This window comes from Pantherophis guttatus, chromosome 8, assembly GCF_059756535.1.
Source record: "Pantherophis guttatus breed Tessera chromosome 8, ASM5975653v1, whole genome shotgun sequence".
Taxonomy (NCBI): Eukaryota; Metazoa; Chordata; class Lepidosauria; order Squamata; family Colubridae; genus Pantherophis; species Pantherophis guttatus.
This window is the reverse complement of record NC_142070.1, coordinates 78,141,408-78,160,000: the sequence shown is the minus strand read 5'-3', so window position 1 is coordinate 78,160,000 and position 18,593 is coordinate 78,141,408.

The window sequence follows — 18,593 nt, the reverse complement described above, 5'->3', positions numbered from 1 at the left end:
CCCTCCCTCTCTCTCTCTCTCCCCTCTCTCTCTGTATCTCTGTATGTCTCTCTCTCTCCCTCTCTCTCCCTCTCTCTCCCTCTCTCTCTCTCTCCCCTCTCTCTCTGTATCTCTGTATGTCTCTCTCTCTCTCTCCCTCTCTCTGTATCTCTCTGTCTCTGCCCTGGCCACTTCTCCATCCCCCACTGTAACCCTTACCTTCTCAGGCCAGGCGAGGAGTGACTGGGAGGGGAGGGCGAGGGGCAGGGCCAGCCAGTGGTGGGATCACTTGACAGGGAGCCACAGCAGAGGGCCCAAAGAGCCACATGCAGCTCCAGAGCCACAGGTTGCTGACCCCTGCCCTATACCACTTCAGACAAGTGACTGTCTTCTTAAAAACCTCCAATGATGAAGCACCCACAACTTCTGGAGGCAACTTCTGTTCCACCGGTTAATTGTCCTCACTGTTAGGAAGCTTCTCCTCAATTCCAAGTTGCTTCACTCCTTGGTTAGTTTCCATCCGTTGCTTCTTGTCCTTGCCTTCAGGTGCTTTGGAGAATAAGTTGATTTCCCCTCTTCTCTTTGTGGTAACCTCTCAAATATTGGAATGCAAATACATTCATCATCAATAGTCTTGGCTCAGTCTGGTTTCCATGAATTTCTCCAGCCACTTAAGTTAGTTGCCGTCAGAACATCTTAGAGTGATGAATTCTGAAAGTTAATCATATGCCGTACGGAAAAAGTCTTTCTTTTTTGTCTGTTCCAAATTTCTTTCCAATCAGCTTCATTAAGTGCCCCCCCCCTGCTCATCCTAGCATTTGGAGAAAAGGGAGGGGAGAAAATCCTGACCACTTTCTCTATGCCGTGTGTCCTCTTGATTGCCTCCCCATCCCAAGCCAAGCCAACCGAACAGTCACTTCTCCCCGTCATTATCCTAGCTCCAAAGACAGAAAGCACCTATTGATTTATTGATTCGATTTATATCTTGCTTTGATTTTGGAGAACTCAAGGCAGTGCACACGATGCTTTCATCTCCTTTATTCACCCCAGCAATCCTGCGAGGTGGAAGGGGGGAGAGAGAGGGAGGGAGGGAGGGAGGGAGGGAGAGACTAAAGCCACCTTGCCCACTTAAAAAAACCCTGATTTCTAAAGAAGACAAGAACACTCAATTCTGAGCGGTCCTTGGTTTTCTCTGAGTTTGGTTGTTTTCTTGCAAATGTTTCATTGCCAAACTAGGTAACATCATCAGTGCGGGAGTAGGGCGTCGTGGAATGGTGGTGGAGAGGGAATGGGGGAGAGCACAGACAATGCGACCGAGTTTGGTAAGGAAACACCTGCAAGAAAACAACCAAGCTCAGAGAGCACCAAGGACCCCACATTCTACCTCTCTTCTTCTTCTTCTTCTTCTTCTTCTTCTTCTTCTTCTTCTTCTTCTTCTTCTTCTTCTTCTTCTTCTTCTTCTTCTTCTTCTTCTTCTTCTTCTTCCTCTTCCTCTTCTTCTCCTTCTCCTTCTCCTTCTCCTTCTCCTTCTTCCTCTTCCTCTTCTTTTTCTTCTTCCTCCTCCTCCTCCTCCTCCTCCTCCTCCTCCTCCTCCTCCTCCTCCTCCTCCTCCTCCTCCTCCTCCTCCTCCCTGCAACTCTGCTCCCTTCTAGCACTGATTATGTTAGATAGTTTGGTAATGAAGCAACTGCAAGAAAATAACTAACCTCAGACAGCACCAGGGACCCGCCTCAATCCTCCTCCTCCTCCTCCTCCTCCTCCCTGAAAACCCCCCTCCCTTCTAGCACTGATTATGTTAGCTAGTTTGGTAATGAAGCATCTGCAAGAAAACCACCAAGCTCAGGGAGCACCAAGTTCAACCCTGACCCTACATTTCATCCCTGAGCTACAAATATTCTCCTCTATCCAAACTCATTTCTTGAAGAGGGAATAGAATCGTTTCCCTTTTTTTCAAGATTCCCCCCCCCCCGCAACCCCAGTTACATTAATGGAGGTTTTCTGTATTTGGGGCAGGGGTGAAATCCAGCAGGTTCTGACAGGTTCTGGAGAACCGGTAGCGGAAATTTTGAGTAGTTCAGAGAACCGGCAAATACCACCTCTGGCCGGCCCCAGAGTGGGGTGGGAATGGAGATTTTGCAGTATCCTTCCCCCAGGAGTGGGGAGGGAATGGGGATTTTGCAGTATCCTTCCCCTGCCACGCCCACCAAGCCACGCCCACAGGACCGGTAGGGAAAAAATTTGAATTTCACCCCTGATTTGGAGTGTTTCTTTAAAAGCATGTGCCGAAATAGGCTTCTTGTGCAGCCATAACATCATTTTCTCTCCGGAATCTGTTTCCTGGCAGGCAAAAAGAGGGACTGAAATATCATTTGCTAAAGTAGCATGTCTGTTATGAAATAATTCTGATCTTAAATGGCTCCAGGCTTGCAGTCTGCAGATATTGCACCTTAACTGGGGGAGAGATGCGTAAAGGCGGATGTCTGACATATACAGTACCTACAGAGTAGAGTTAGGTCCCCACCTGAGTTAAGAGAAAGAGACAAATGCAAAAAAAAAAAAAAGGTCAAATGAAATGTATTTCTGGCAAGCCAAGGGCTCACATTTGAAACTTGTTTGGTTCTCAAATGAAGGCAGTGAGCCTCTGAACCTTTGATCCACTTCATTCCCAGTGCCCATTAAACTGACCAACATCCATGAATTGCAGAGGTGGTATTCAGCCGGTTCTGGCGAACCGGTAGCAGTAATTTTGAGTAGTTCAGAGAACCAGCAAATACCACCTCTGGCTGGCCCCACCCCCATCTACTCGCTGCCTCCTGAGTCCCAGCTGATCGAGTCCCAGCTGATTGGCTGGGTCTTCTTTTGTTGCCCTGCACAGGAGAATGGAGCTGGAAAGCAGGTTAGTGGAGTGGGAAGGAAATAGGGATTTTGCAGTATCCTTCCCCCAGCAGTGGGGAGGGAATGAAGATTTTACAGTATCCTTCCCCTGGAGTGGGGAGGGAATAGAGATTTTGCAGTATCCTTCCCCTGCCATGCCCACCAAGCCACACCCACCAAGCCACACCACGTCCACCAACCCACACCCACCACTGATGAATTGCCTTTGACTCATCCTACAGGACAATTCAGTCACACTGCATGTGTTTGGAGGTATCATCTCCCCCATAAATCATATCAGTACGCTGATGATACTCAGCTGTACATCTCCACCCCGGACCACCCCAATGATGCCCTTGACGTGATGTCCTGGTGCCTGGAGGCCGTGCGGATCTGGATGGGGAGAAACAGGCTCAAGCTCAACCCCTCCAAGACCGAGTGGCTGTGGCTCCCGGCGTCCCAATATAGTCAGTTGGCACCGTCACTGACTATCGGGGGTGAGTCATTGGCCCCCATGGAGAGGGCTCACAACTTGAGCGTCCTCCTGGATACACGGCTGTCTTTAGAAGAACATGTGACAGCTGTGGCCAGGGAGGCTTTTTATCATGTCCGCCCGATTCGCCAGTTGCGTCCCTTTCTGGATTGGGACTCCTTGCGCACGGTCACTCATGCCCTTGTCACTTCCCGCCTGGACTACTATAATGCTCTCTACATGGGACTCCCCTTGAAGAGCACCCGGAGGATCCAACTGGTCCAGAATGTGGCCGCGTGGGTGATTGTGGGAGCGACGCGGCGCTCCCATGTAACACCTCTCCTGTGCGAGCTGCACTGGCTCCCGGTGGTCTTCTGGGTGCGCTTCAAGGTATTGGTTACCATCTTTAGAGTGCTCCATGGCTTAGGACCTGAGTATTTACGAGACCGCCTTCTGCCACCGGTAGCCTCCCACCAGCCAGTACGCTCCCATAGAGAGGGGCTCCTCAGGGTGCTGTTGGTCAAACAATGTCAACTGGCGGCCCCCAGGGGGAGAGCCTTCTCTGTGGGGGAACCTGCCCTTTGGAACGAGCTGCCCCCGGAGATATGAAGGATCCCGGATCTACGCACCTTCCGCCGTGCCCTCAAAACTTTTCTATTCCAGCAAGCCGGGCTGGCATAGCTCTTTTAATTGTTTTTAATTCATTTTTTTAAAAATAGGGGTTTTTTTTTTAATTAATATGGGCCAAATTTGTTTAATATACTTTTAAATTGTTTTAAATTTTATATTTTTATGTTTTTATTTTTGGCTGTACACCGCCCTGAGTTCTTCGGGAGAAGGGCGGTATATAAATTTAAATAATAAATAAATAAATAAATAAATAAATAAATAAATAAATAAATAAATAAATAAATAAATATCTGTTCCCTCTATCGGGGTGAAGTTCCTCTCCTCCAATAAATGCAATGCGGAGAAGAGGTCAACAAGGGAGGTCACCAGGAGAGGACAAGCGAAGAGATCAAAAAGCTGGAGCTTAGGAAAAAAGAAAGACGAAGCAGAGGTGAATAGAAGTACTGCAGGCACATTAAAAAATTCTGGACAAACCACAATTAAAACATGTAATCTATTTTCAGGATGCAGCGATGACCGTTATTTTACAAGAAACTTGGATAGTCCTTGGATAGAAGTTATTGTGATGAACTTCCTGGAAGCTCAGAGGTCAGGCAAGCATATATTTCATGGACAGTTCTGGACAAACCACAGTTAAAATACGGAATCTGTGTTCAGGATGTGATGATGACGATTATTTTACAAGAAACTTGGCTATTCCTTGGATAGAAGTTATAATAATGAACTTCCTTGAAGCTCAGAGGTCATAAAAGCATACGTTTCTAAGTTTCTGGAAAGCATGATGATATTCTTTTGGTCATCTGTCAGGAGGAGTTAGCTTTTGGATGTTGATCTGGCTTCTTCTCGTAGCAAGATATTCTTGTCAAAAAAGGTTTGGAAACGGGAAAAGCAGCTGGAACGTGGTCACTTCTGCCTTTTCTCCATTACCATAATTAAGTGACTAACTAAATATTATCCTCACATGCTCCTTCCTCCCGCCTGAAGGTGCTCCAGGCAGCTTCAGTTCTAATTACATTGCAGGATGCACGATTCATTGATTGACTGAGTGCCATCATGTTGGATGCATCCTTGTCTAGTCTTTAAGAACTAGCTGCAGCACAAGAATCTAGGGTTAGAGAAATCATGGAGATTTATTTACTTATTCATTCATTCATTTCTTGATTTATAAAACTTACTGGCTGCCTGTCTTACCATAGGGCAGGAGTCAGCAACCTGTGGCTCTGGAGCCGCATGTGGCTCTTTCATCCCTCTGCTGTGGCTCCCTGTCGCTGGTCGGCTCCATAATTGATAGGGCTTTCAGTTAGGGCAGGTAGAAGAAAAAGGACGCCACGCTAGGAGGAGACTATGGTGGGGAAACCGGACTTCCGGTCAGCAGAGGAAAAGCAGCATTGAGTCTTCGGAGAAAGGCGGCATACAAGTTGAATAAATAAATAAATAAATAAATAAATAAATAAATAAATAAATAAATAAATAAATAAATAAATAAATAAATAAATAAATAAATAAATAAGGATGCCGTAGTAGGAGGAGTCTCTATGGTGGGGGAACTGGACTTCCGGTCAGTTCCAGAATTGAATGGAGGGCTTCCGGAGAACCTTTGTGGCTCGTTGAGTGTTTAAGGTTGCCGACCCCTGCCATAAGGTAACTGGGGTGGCTTACAGTTACATATACACTTAAAACATAAAAAAAATAAAATCAGACTGTTTTCCGGTGAGACCGCTCTATCAGGGCAACCTGGTCTACCCAATTATGGGATGGAGCACACTGCTTCCACTTTCACCTTTCAGCCCCAATCCAGGGGTCTTTGCAGACAGTAGCTTTCGCGACAAACCATTTTTTTGTGTTAAATTTGTGTTTTACCAATTGTTGTGACCTAGGCTTACTTATTTGGTCCCACCCCCAATCTATTGCTGCCTCCTGAGTCCCAGCTGATGACTAGAGGGAAAAAAACTGTTTAAACTCTTGCCGGGGGGCTTCAAAGGGCCGCCCTACAGCTGATCAGTGTTAAAAGCAAACAAATGAGTCGGGTGGTAAGTGCGAGGACTGGTCGTAAGTACGAGGACCTTCCAGAAATGACTCTGACCAGCTAGCCACGCCCGCCTAGTCACATGACTTCCAAGCCACACCCACAAAATAAGCCACGCCCACAGAACCGGTAGTAAAAAAAATTTAGAACCCACCCCTGAGCTCACCCCATTTCAGGAAAACCACTGCTGGACGCACTCCTTTTTTTTTTTCTCCTGCTCTCTCCTTGCAGACGTTCTGATTTGTTTCGAACACACTACTCGGAAATGTGAAGGCACCAAAGGTGAAATATGCTTTTAAAAGTCGGCCTCTGCTGCCTTACTGCTTCTTGCAAAATAACCGTGACTCATTTGGAAGCAATGGGCCATTAAAGGAGGAATGATAGATGTTTTGAGGCTAAGAGAAGAAATAGCTAATGATTTCATGGGGGAGGGAAAAAAAAGCAGCTTTCTGAACATTTGGGAAGACCAATATTTTGGAAACGCTTCTTGGGATAAAACGCTGAAGGTTTTTATGGCCAAATTCGGCTAGTAGCTTTTGTCACCAGTACAAAAGCTACCAGCCTTTGATAAATCAGCCAAAATTCAAAATCAGCCTTTGATTTTCTGACAATTCTTGAAGTTAGTCCTGTTTTTCCTGATCTTAAGTCTCCTAAAAAAAAAAAAAAGATAGTTCTATAATTAACTGATTTATACTAAAACGTTGGCTTTATATTAAACAATTGTAATGTTACATAACCAACCAATGTGAGGATAGATATAAAAATAGAATGCAATGGGAAGGGGTATAATATAGATAGAAGGGAAAAATTGAATTTGATTAGGATTAAGATTAGAGATGAGAATGAAGGGTAATATTGGTTTGTTTTTTTAAAAAAAAATAGATAAGGACTACCTATGGCAAAAAGGAAATATAGAAATTGTAAACTTAATTGAAATGACTAAACGTCGTTTAAATTTGTGAACTGGCCAAATACTCTGTTCAAAGAAAATACATTTTATGTTTGCATGTGTGTTTGTCTAAAAAAAAAACCAAAAAAAAAACTTTTATATATATAAAAAAAAGTCTCCTGATCAATTTTGGGTGCCACGGATCTTTGTTCCCAAATAACACGTTTTGTGGAGTGGAACTCTAATTCTCAGGAAACAACCACATGTTGTATTTAGAATAGAATAGAATTCTTTATTGGCCAAGTGTCAGGTTATGATGTCGTCTCAAATAAATTGCATTTCCAAACAAAAAGTCTCTGATGAAATCTTTCATTTATTGAGTACAACGATCTGTCCCCGACTTCATCGTAGCCGATACTGACCCTAAGACCCCAAACCCTTCCCTTTCCGTTCCCCAATTCTCAGCATCTCATTGGCCATCTTTCAAGTCAGTCTCCCCATCTCCTGACTTCAACTCACAGGAATGTCCCCCCTCCCATCCCATCTCCTAGGGGATATTATCTACAGAGAAAATAAGTAGGTGAAAAGTCAAGCCTCTTCTTCTTCTCTTTATGGTAGCACTAGAATGCTGACACCAAGTGTGATTGGACGCACAAGGAATTGGTCTTTGGTGCATTAGCTCTCAGTGTACGTAAAGAAAAAATAAAATATATTCGTCAAGAATCATAAGATACAACACTTAGTGATAGTCATAAGCTGTTCTGCCCCAGCTACGGACCCCAAAGAACGCAGCACACACAAAATCCGTTCAAACCTTAGTTTACTGAGTTTGCTGAATTCCTGGAGTATTGAGTGAGTGCCGTTGCCGACGTTTGAACTTTTCAAATCTATCTTGTGTAGAATAGAATAGAATAGAATAGAATAGAATAGAATAGAATAGAATAGAATAGAATAGAATAGAATAGAATAGAATTTTTTTTTATTATGGTCACAAGCCAAGTTGGAGGCAGCTGTGCTAGACTTCCCACGTCCCTATTTTTAAAGATATAATTTCTCATTCTCCTATTTCTGCAGAATCAAGATTTCAGCACTAAATATATCGTGCACATTTTTCCCCCCCTAAAAAGGACCCTGGCTCATGCACATCTGTATTCTGTATCTGAAGCTCACCATGACAAATGGGATGTCACTTGAAAAAGAAAAGGTATATTTTCTCTTTACTCACGCTGGTGTGAATTGATTCCTTCCTGCGGGCCAAACACAGGTGAGCATTTTCAGCAGCCACCGTTTCACAGAACAGTAGATTCTGGGAATCTGCAAACCAACAGAACGTGGCATGTTGTAGCAACTGGAAAAAGAAAGAAACTGAGGCAGAGACGTTGCATAAATATCTTGGCAGTGGTGTTCTAAGGAATTTTCTTTTACCTTCCCTGCATGGCTCGCCTTCCCTCCCTCTCCTACTCCTTCCTCCCACTTCTCCTTCCCCCTTTCTCCTTCCCTTCCCTTCCTATTTTTCCTTTCCTTTCCTTTCCTTTCCTTTCCTTTCCTTTCCTTTCCTTTCCTTTCCCTTCCTTTTGCTATTTTTCCTTCCCTTTCCTATTTTTCCTTCCCTTCCCTATTTTTCCTTCCCTTCCCTTCCCTTCCCTTCCCTTCCCTTCCCTTCCCTTCCCTTCCCTTTCCTTTCCTTTCCTTTCCCTTCCCTTCCTTTTGCTATTTTTCCTTCCCTTTCCTATTTTTCCTTCCCTTTCCTATTTTTCCTTCCCTTCCATTTCCTTCCCTTCCCTATTTTTCCTTCCCTTTCCTATTTTTCCTTCCCTTCCATTTCCTTCCCTTCCCTATTTTTCCTTCCCTTTCCTATTTTTCCTTCCCTTCCATTTCCTTCCCTTCCCTATTTTTCCTTCCCTTCCCTATTTTTCCTTCCCTTCCATTTCCTTCCCTTCCCTATTTTTCCTTCCCTTCCCTATTTTCCTTCCCTTCCCTTCCCTTCCCTTCCCTTCCCTTCCCTTCCCTTCCCTTCCCTTCCCTTCCCTTCCCTTCCCTTTCCTTTTGCTATTTTTCCTTCCCTTCCATTTCCTTCCCTTCCCTATTTTTCCTTCCCTTCCCTATTTTCCTTCCCTTTCCTTTCCTTTCCCTTCCTTTAGCTATTTTTCCTTCCCTTCCCTATTTTCCTTTCCTTTCCTTCCCTTTCCTTCCCTTCCCTTCCCTTCCCTTTCCTTTCCTTTCCTTTCCTTCCCTTCCCTTCCCTATTTTTCCTTCCCTTCCCTTCCCTTCCCTTCCCTTCCCTTCCCTTCCCTTCCCTTCCCTTCCCTTCCCTTCCCTTCCCTTCCCTTCCCTTCCATTCCCTATCTTCCCTTATACAGTATTAGACTGTAAAGGTTTCAAATTATCTTGTAACTGTGTTGCTTGTGTGTGATGGAGCACGCACAACTTCTGAAGGCAAGCTATTCCATTGGTTGATTGGTCTCACCCTTAAGAAACTTTCAAACTTTCCCACTGATTAATTGTTCTAACTGTCAGGAAATTTATGCTCAGTCCTAGGTTGCTTCTCTTTTTGGTTAGTTTCCATCCGTTATTTCTTGTCATGCCTTTTGGTGCTTTGGAAAATAGTTTGAAAACCCCCCTCATTTTTGTAGGAGCCCCTCAAATTTCCTGACAGAACAATTAATCCGTGGAACAACTTGCCTCCAGAAGTTGTGAATGCTCCAACACTGGACGTTTTAAAGAAGAGATTGGACAACCATTGGTCTAAAGTGGTGTAGGGTTTCCTGCCTAAGCAGGGGGTTGGACTAGAAGACCTCCAAGGTCCCTTCCAACTCTGTTAGTCCATTCCATTCCATTCCATTCCATTCCATTCCATTCCATTCCATTCCATTCTATTCTATTCTATTCTATTCTATTCTATTCTACTCTACTCTACTCTACTCTACTCTACTCTACTCTACTCTACTCTACTCTTCATTATTCTATTCTACTCTATTCTACTCTTCATTATTCTATTCTATTCTATTCTATTCTATTCTATTCTATTCTATTCTATTCTATTCTATTCTATTCTACTCTACTCTACTCTACTCTTCATTATTCTATTCTATTCTACTCTATTCTACTCTTCATTATTCTATTCTATATTCTATTCTATTCTATTCTATTCTATTCTATTCTATTCTATTCTATTCTATTCCATTCCATTCCATTCCATTCTACTCTACTCTACTCTACTCTATTCTACTCTACTCTTCATTATTCTATTCTATTCTACACTGTTCTACTCTTCATTATTCTATTCTATATTCTATTCTGTTCTATTCTATTCTATTCTACTCTACTCTATTCTACTCTAATCTTCATTATTCTATTCTACTGTATTCTATTCTATTCTACTCTACTCTACTCTACTCTACTCTACTCTATTCTATTCTATTCTATTCTATTCTATTCTATTCTATTCTATTCTATTCTATTCTATTCCAGTCCACTCCAGTCCAGTCCAGTCCAGTCCAGTCCAGTCCAGTCCAGTCCAGTCCATTCTAAATATTGGAACAGTATTATTTTATTGTTAGTTGGACTAAGGAGAAATTTCCTAAGAGCGAGACCAATCTAGTTGGCCACGTCCACCCTGTCATATGACCACCCGGTCAATCTCACCCAGCCGGTCGTTAGGGCAGAGAACCGGTTGTTAAATTATTTGAATCCCACCACTGGTTCCACGTGTTTAGGCATGATTTCCATAGATATTTATTAATGACTTAGCCCCAAGAGGAGGAGAAAATAAGGAAGGCAAGATGAAAATACAGGAGCCTTTCCAGAAAGATTCCTGCACACCAGCTGCCAAGTCCATCTCTCCCTCCCTCCCTCCCTCCCTCGGTTCTTAGTGGTTTTGTAGATAATTGCTTGGGCTTTCGCCAATTGGCCTCTCAGCGTGTTCTTTTCTGTATAACTTTTATTTTTCCATCAAAACATTTAGAGTGCATCGGCTCATCTAGCGTTACAACCGCCTTCGCTTTCACAGCTCACCTTTCACTCTGAGGAAACGGTAGACACTACAGTCACGGCCGTCAGAAAAGGCATTGCCTTAAGAACGGAGAATGTGCCGGGGTTTGACAATAACAGTGTTTCCCAAAGTGTGGTACGTGTACCCCCAGGGGTACGGGAAGCGTTTGGTGGGGGTACGCGTTGCACTGGAGTTTGGTGGGGATCACGTGGGGATATCCACTGCACCGTGCTTAGCTGCGCCCACAGAACAAGGAAAGAAATAGGCGCGTATCGCACTTTTTACACGGGAACTGGGGCCATCGTACATTGTATCGCAACTCATTATGGCGGGAACTTCTGCGCATCCTTCGTGCAGCTCGGGTTCGGCCATTTTTAAACTGCGGGAACATTAACAGTTGACGTTGAGCCGCGGAGCTGTTTAAACGCCGGAGAATTGCAGTGTTATCTAACGGTTAGACAGTCTTGTGAGGCATGACACGGCATGAATATACTGCACTTCGTTACAGAGACAACTTACTTCTTTAATAGTTAGTTCCGGGCGTTTATTTCGTTTATTTTGTGTATGTACCAAAAAAATAAAAAATAAATATATTTTGATTTTTATTAAAGCATATGTTTTTTATGAGGGGTCCTCAGCATTATGAAAATTATAGAAGGGGTACACATATGTCAAAAGTTTGGGAAACACTGGACTATAATGACGTCTGAAGCCATTCCCTGATCAGCTGTGAAATTCAATCGCTGATTTTGGACAAGAACAACATCGGTCTGTTTGATTTATTTATCTCGAGAGAGCTTGTCACCATCGCGTCATCTGATTTACCTTCACAGTTGAAGAGTTCTGCTGTTCAATTTTGAGAAAACACGGGATTCCCGAATAGCAATAGCACTTTGATTTATATACCGCTTCACGGTGCTTTTACAGCCCTCTCTAAGCGGTTTACAGAGTCAGCCTATGGCCCCCAACGATCTGGGTCCTCATTTTACTGACCTTGGAAAGGTGGAAGATTGAGTCAACCTTCAGCTGGTCAGGATCGAACTGCTGGCAGTTGGCAGAATTAACCTGCAATACTGCATTCTAACCATGGGGAGGGAGCAGTGGTGAAATCTAAAAAAAGAGCCTTAGTGATGCAGTGGACTAAGTGCTGTTATGTAGCACTTAGCTGCCAGCTGTCTGCAATTAGTGCGAGTTCAAATCTCACCAGGCTCAAGGTTGACTCAGCCTTCCATCCTTCGGAGGTAGGTAAATTGAGGACCCGGATTGTGGGGGCAATAAGCTGACTTTGTAGAAATACTGCTTATGGGGGGGCCAAAAGCCCTAATAAGCAGGTATATACAAAAGAATGAAGGCTGTTGCTATAAGTGCATTGTAAGCCACCCTGAGTCTTCGGAGGAAGGCGGCATATAAATTGAACTAATAAAATAAATAAATAAAATAAAATTTGTTACTACTGGTTCTGTGGGCGTGGCTTGGTGGGGGGTTAATGTGACTGGGTGGGCGTGGCCAACTTTTTTTTGTTTTTTACTTTTACAACCATTTTTTGTATTTAAAAAAATGCTTTTAAAAGGCTCTGACGATCCCAGCTGAGTTGCCTAATCGTCAGAGGCTTTTTTTTTTCCCCTTTAAAAAGCATTTTTTCGGCCGAAGATGTTGTAGAAAAAATGCTTTTAAAAATAATTTTTAAAAAGCCTCTGATGATTGCGTGGCTCAGCTGGGCATGGGGGGGGGAACAGGGATTTTTGCTACAGGTTCTCCGAACCACCCGCCGCCATCGCTACCGGATTGGGCAATCCGGTCCGAACCGGGAGCATTTCACCCCTGGGAGGGAGGGAAGGAAGGAAAAGGAAGGAAGGAAGGAAGGAAGGAAGGAAGGAAGGAAGGAAGGAAGGAAGGAAGGAAGGAAGGAAGGAAGGACAATAGCCATAACACTTAGATGTATACCACTCCCAAAAATATTAAATTGCACGCGCAGCTGGTCCCCATTTCCTCTGGTTACTGGAAATCAAGTAAGAAGGCAAGGGGAACCCCATCTTGCTCTATACGCCCCAAAATAATAAGACCTCCCTGAAAATAAGGCCAAGCGCTTATTTCGGGGTTCAAAAAAATATAAGACAGGGTCTTATTTTTGGGGAAACACGGTGTATATATATAATACCAGCAGATTTTCAGCTGTATAAGAAATATTGGACCCAATCCATCCTAAGCGAAATACTTTTATTGTTTGGACAGTCTAGCACAGGGTTACAATTATTGTATCCACCAAAACGAGAGAGGTGATATCCATAAATAGCTGCAATTAAAAAGCAAATCCATTTTGGAGACTCTGCTAGACAGTCCAAACAATTGGGTTATAAAAGTATTTATCTTAGGATGGATAGGGTCCAATATTTCTTATACAGCTGAACATCTGCTGGTATTATATATATATATATATGAACAGATTTGAAGAGGATGTGTAATGTTAATTTTATAAAGGTGTTTTATTCCGTATTTGCATACATAATGTGGGCAGAAAGAGGCATTCAAATCAATCTGTGCACGGAGCTTCCAATTTTAAGTCATGAAAATGTCAAATGAAAGAATTAGATTATATTTCAATAGAACTTTTCTAATTAACACATCTATTTCAGAGACTATAAATAATTAGCCAGCCTTTATTTTCTTTTTTGTTAAAAAAAAAAAAAGTCACACCAAAGGAACAAGTATAAAAATATATTACGAATGGGATGCAGGTTTTGGCTTGAATCCAGCAACGATAGCTGGCAACAGTGGAATTCATGTTTATCTCGAATAATCGATTCAAGTATTTTCTCTGGTTGCAAAAAAAAAAAAGAAAGAAAGAAAGAAAGAAAGAAAACTTGCCCAACTCTTCCTAGCACAGTACAAGATAAGTACACTTCAACCTCAACTTTTTGCTTTTACATATTAATATATAACTAGCCATTTCTATAACACTAATCAATTGAAGAATAACCGATTGAAGTATTTTCTCTGGTTGCAAAACAAAACAAAACAAAACAAAACAAAACAAAACAAAACAAAACAAAACAAAACAAAACAAAACAAAACAAAACAAAACAAAACAAAACAAAACAAAACAAAACAAAACAAAACAAAACAAAACAAAACAAAACAAAACAAAACAAAACAAAACAAAACAAAACAACTATTCTAGTTGTTTAAAATTTTTTCCAATTGTACCAATTATGACTTTTAACCTTATCAAAGCTGATTTACATATGTAACCAGTGGAACAGCTTGCCTCCAGAAATTGTGAGCGCGCCATCACTGGAGGTTTTTAAAAAGAGTCTAGACCAGTGATGGCAAAACTTTTTGCCATCGCATGCCAGGAGGGGGCGGAGGTTCACACGTGTGCGTGCCTGCACCCATAATTCTATGTGCCCTGCCCTACGCATGCGCACGTGACCCCCCCTCCCCGCTCCTGGCACGTGATGGCCCGGTAGGCCCGTTTTTCTTTCTCACCTGGTTCCAGATCCTTTCTATGCGTCTGGGGAGGGCAAAAACAGCCTCCCCCCATCTCTTGGAGGCTCTCCAGAGGCCTGAAACGGCCCGTTTCCCAACTTCCGGTTGGACAGGAAGTGACATTTTTTACTGTCCCCAGCCTCCAGAGATTCTCTAGTCTGACATGACTGAGAATCTCTACAGACATTTAGCTAAACAATTTGGGATGAAAACCCTTTGAATGGTGTGGGAGTAGGAATGGATTTCCTGAGAAAATCACTCAGGGGACCCTGAGGACACAGATAAACCTCCAAGTGCTTCAATGACCCTTTAAAAGGATGCAAACGACCAGCTGTCTGCAAGGAGTATAAATCCTTCCATTCCCCATTATCCAGTCAGATCTGAAGAAGCTTCTTGGATGAGAAGCGAAACGTCTTCAAAAGAAAAAAAAACACAAGGAAGTCCAGTTGCCTCCTGAAAAAAGCATCTTTGGGACAACCAGGACTTGGATGACTGAGAATCTCTACAGACAAAATACACCTCATAATTTCCCATCATTTTCTAGCTTCAACTTTTTGTTTAATTTCTTTTCGTCGACGAATGACATAGTTAAATCACTTTTCCCATCAACTGGAATCCCTTGCCTACAAAGTTTTGGAGCATCTGGTGTGAGTTATTTTCTCACTTAGAAACCTTAGGACCGGGGTATATACGAGACCGCCTTCTGCCTTCTGCCATCAACAATCTCCCACCGGCCAATACGCTCTCACAGAGAGGGGCTCCTCAGGGTGCCGTCGGCCAAACAATGCTGACTGGCAACACCCAGGGGAGAGCCTTCTCTGTGGGGGCACCAGCCCTCTGGAATGAGCTGCCCCTAGAGCAGTGATGGCTAACCTTTTTGCCATCGTGTGCCAAAAATGGGGGGAGCGCGGTGAGGTCACACACACGCATGCCCACATCCATAATTCTATGCACCCCCCTCCCCCCCGCTTTTGGCACGCGATGGCATGGTGGGCCTAGTAGGCCCGTTTTTCGCTCTCCCCAGGCTCCAGAGCCTTTCTAGGAGCCTGGGGAGGGCAAAAACAGCCTTCCCCACCCTCCCCAGAGGCCCTCTGGAGGCCGGAAACAGTGAATTTTCTGACTTCTGGTGGGCCCAGAAGGCCCGAAAATCAGCTGGCCAGCACACACACGTGTGCCGGAGCTGAGCTCGTGTGCCCACAGATATGGCTCCATGTGCCACTTGTGGCACCGGTGCCATAGGTTCGCCATCATGGCCCTAGAGCTCCGTCTTAGCCCCGACCTGCGTACTTTTCGCAGCGTACTTAAGACCCTCTTATTCCAGCAAACCGGACTGGCTTAATACGATTTTTATTATGGGTGTATGTATGTTTTAATTTGCGGGCCAATTTTATATATTGATTTTAATTTGGTTTTAAATTTTATAAATCTATGTGTTTTAATATGGCTGTACACCGCCCTGAGTCCTTCGGGAGAAGGGCGGTATAGAAATCTAATAAACTTCAAACTTCTCAACACCCCCCCTCCCCTTCTATCGTGACTTTCCATGTGACAACGTCTACCTGTACGCACCATTTGTGCAATAATAACCCTACGGGGAAGTCTTTACTTATTAAAACCTTGAGAGAGGCAGCTCATGGGCCAAGGATATGAAATATGAAATCTCCAATTGCTAAGTCAATTACAAGGTCAGACAAAGCCTTTGAAACCGAGATTGAATAACACCATAAATAATTAGTGTCATAGAGGGCTATACCTGATTATAATGTCTGACTCATTACCTTGAAGTCCGTCTCATTACTGGTTGCGTAACTGTGCAATTGTTGAGAATTTAATCAGTGTCTTTTCTTATTTATTTTTTTTATAAAAAAGGCTATTAATTATGCTAACCTTGGCAGTTGTGCCTAAATCTATACCATTATCTCTACCCAACTGCATACATAAACTAACGTTGCTGACCTTCCCTAATCTAATCTAATTCCTATGGTATATATTGTTTTTGGGTTTTTTTTGCACCCGTCACACTGCAAATTACTGTTTATCAATGCGCACGCTCCAAATATAAGCTGAGCAATTTATTTATTTATTTATTTATTTATTTATTTATTTATTTATTTATTTATTTATTTATTTATTTATTTATTTATTTATTTAATCAAATTTCTATACCGCCCTACTCCCGAAGGACTCAGGGCGGTGAACAGCCAAGATAAAATACAGATAATACAAATATTAAAAATCCCTTAAAATTATTAAATATTTTGGCCGAAACACAGATTAAAACACCCAATTTATAAAATCACGAATTAAAAAATTTAAAAAAATTTAAAAGAGGGGAGTTAGGCCAGGCCAGCTTGCTGAAATAGAAAAGTTTTGAGAGCACGACGAAATGTGCGCAGGTCCGGGATCCTCCGTATTTCTGGGGGGAGCTCGTTCCAGATGGTAGGTGCCCCCACAGAGAAGGCTCTCACCCTGGGAGCCGCCAGACGACACTGTTTGGCCAACGGCACCCTAATTAATTTCATGAGCGCAGAATATCCATTGATCAAACAAGCTAAGGCCAGAATTTGACAATAATATCAGATTCGCAAGTACAATCAATGGCCACCCACAACCGACGGATTATAAAATAGGGATGTGATGGCAAACCTATGGCATGTGTGCCCAAAGTGGCACATGAAGCCATGTCGCCCGGCATGCGCAGCCTTGCCTGTTTGTCTTCTGGGTTTCTGGCGTGCATGCGTGCCTGACAATCAGCTGTCCTTCACGCACGAGGGAGTGTCGAAAACTGATGTGTACATGCGTGCCAGCCAGCTGATTGTCAGGCGTGCTGCGCACTAGAACCTGGAAATTCGGCTTTTCCGGAGTGCAATCCCTACATGTGTGCCGCAGTGCCGAAAACCAGCCTGTGTATGCACGCCATCCGGCTGATTGTCAGGCATGCTGCGTCCCTTTCTGGATCGGGACTCCTTACGCACAGTCACTCAGGCACTCGTCACCTCCCGCCTGGACTACTGCAATGCTCTCTACATGGGGCTCCCCTTGAGGTGCACCCGGAGGCTCCAGCTGGTTCAGAATGCGGCTGCGCGGGGGATTATGGGAGCGAGAGGGCGCTCCAATGTGACACCTCTCCTGCGTGAGCGGCATTGGCTCCCAGTGGACTTCCGGGTGCGCTTCAAGGTATTGGTTACCACCTTTAAAGCACTCCATGGCATCGGACCGGGTATTTGCAGGTCCGCCTTCTGCCACCAATAGCCTCCCACCGGCCAGTACGCTCCCACAGAGAGGGACTCCTCAGGGTGCCGTCAGCTAGGCAGTGTTGGCTGGTGACCCCCAGGGGGAGGGCCTTCTCTGTGGCAGCACCTGCCCTCTGGAACGATTTGCCCCCGGAGATACGGAGGATATCAGATCTCCGGGCTTTTCGCCGCACCCTAAAACTTTTCTTTTCCATCAGGCAGGGCTGGCGTGAAACACCCCCACCCCCCACCCCCATTTTTGAGATATTAGATTTTTAATTGTTTAATGGGTTTTAGTCATAAGGTTCTTAATTTTTCGGCCAAAGGATATAATTCTTTTAAATTTTTAACTTTTGTATTGGATGTTTTTTACTTGGCTGTGCACCGCCCTGAGTCCACCAGGAGAAGGGCGGTATACAAATTTAAATAAAATAAAATAAAATAAAAAAATGCTGCGCACTAGAACCCAGAAATTTGGCTTTTCTAGAGTGCGGCCCCGACGAGCACACACGTGTGACATTTCCACGTAACCTTTCGGTACTTGGTGCCGAAAAGATTCGCCATCACTGAGCTAGGGCATATAACAGGAATCATTGCTGGGTTCAGATCAGGGATGTCAAACTCGATTTCATTGAGGGCCACATCAGGGTTGTGTTTGACTTCAGGGGGCTGGGGTGGGTGCGGCCAGGGTGGGCATGGCCAGCTTGACGTGACTCATGTTGGGGGCAGCCTGAGCGCTCTACCAGTGAAAACGGGCTCCCGGGCTCCGTTTTTGGCTGCGACGGCCTCCTGCAACTGTCTGTCAGTGAAAACGGAGCTTGGGTGGGCCCGTGCATGTTCCTCGCAAACTCTGTTACCAGCTGCGACAGCCTCCTGCAACCAGTCTAAATAGAGCCCAGGAGAGGTACATGTGGCCCTCCCAAGCTCTGTTTTCACTGGCAGAAGCACTGTGGGCTGGTCCTTCGCTGTTTCTAGGGCGGTCCTGTGGGCCAGCTCCAGCTCCGGGCCTTGTG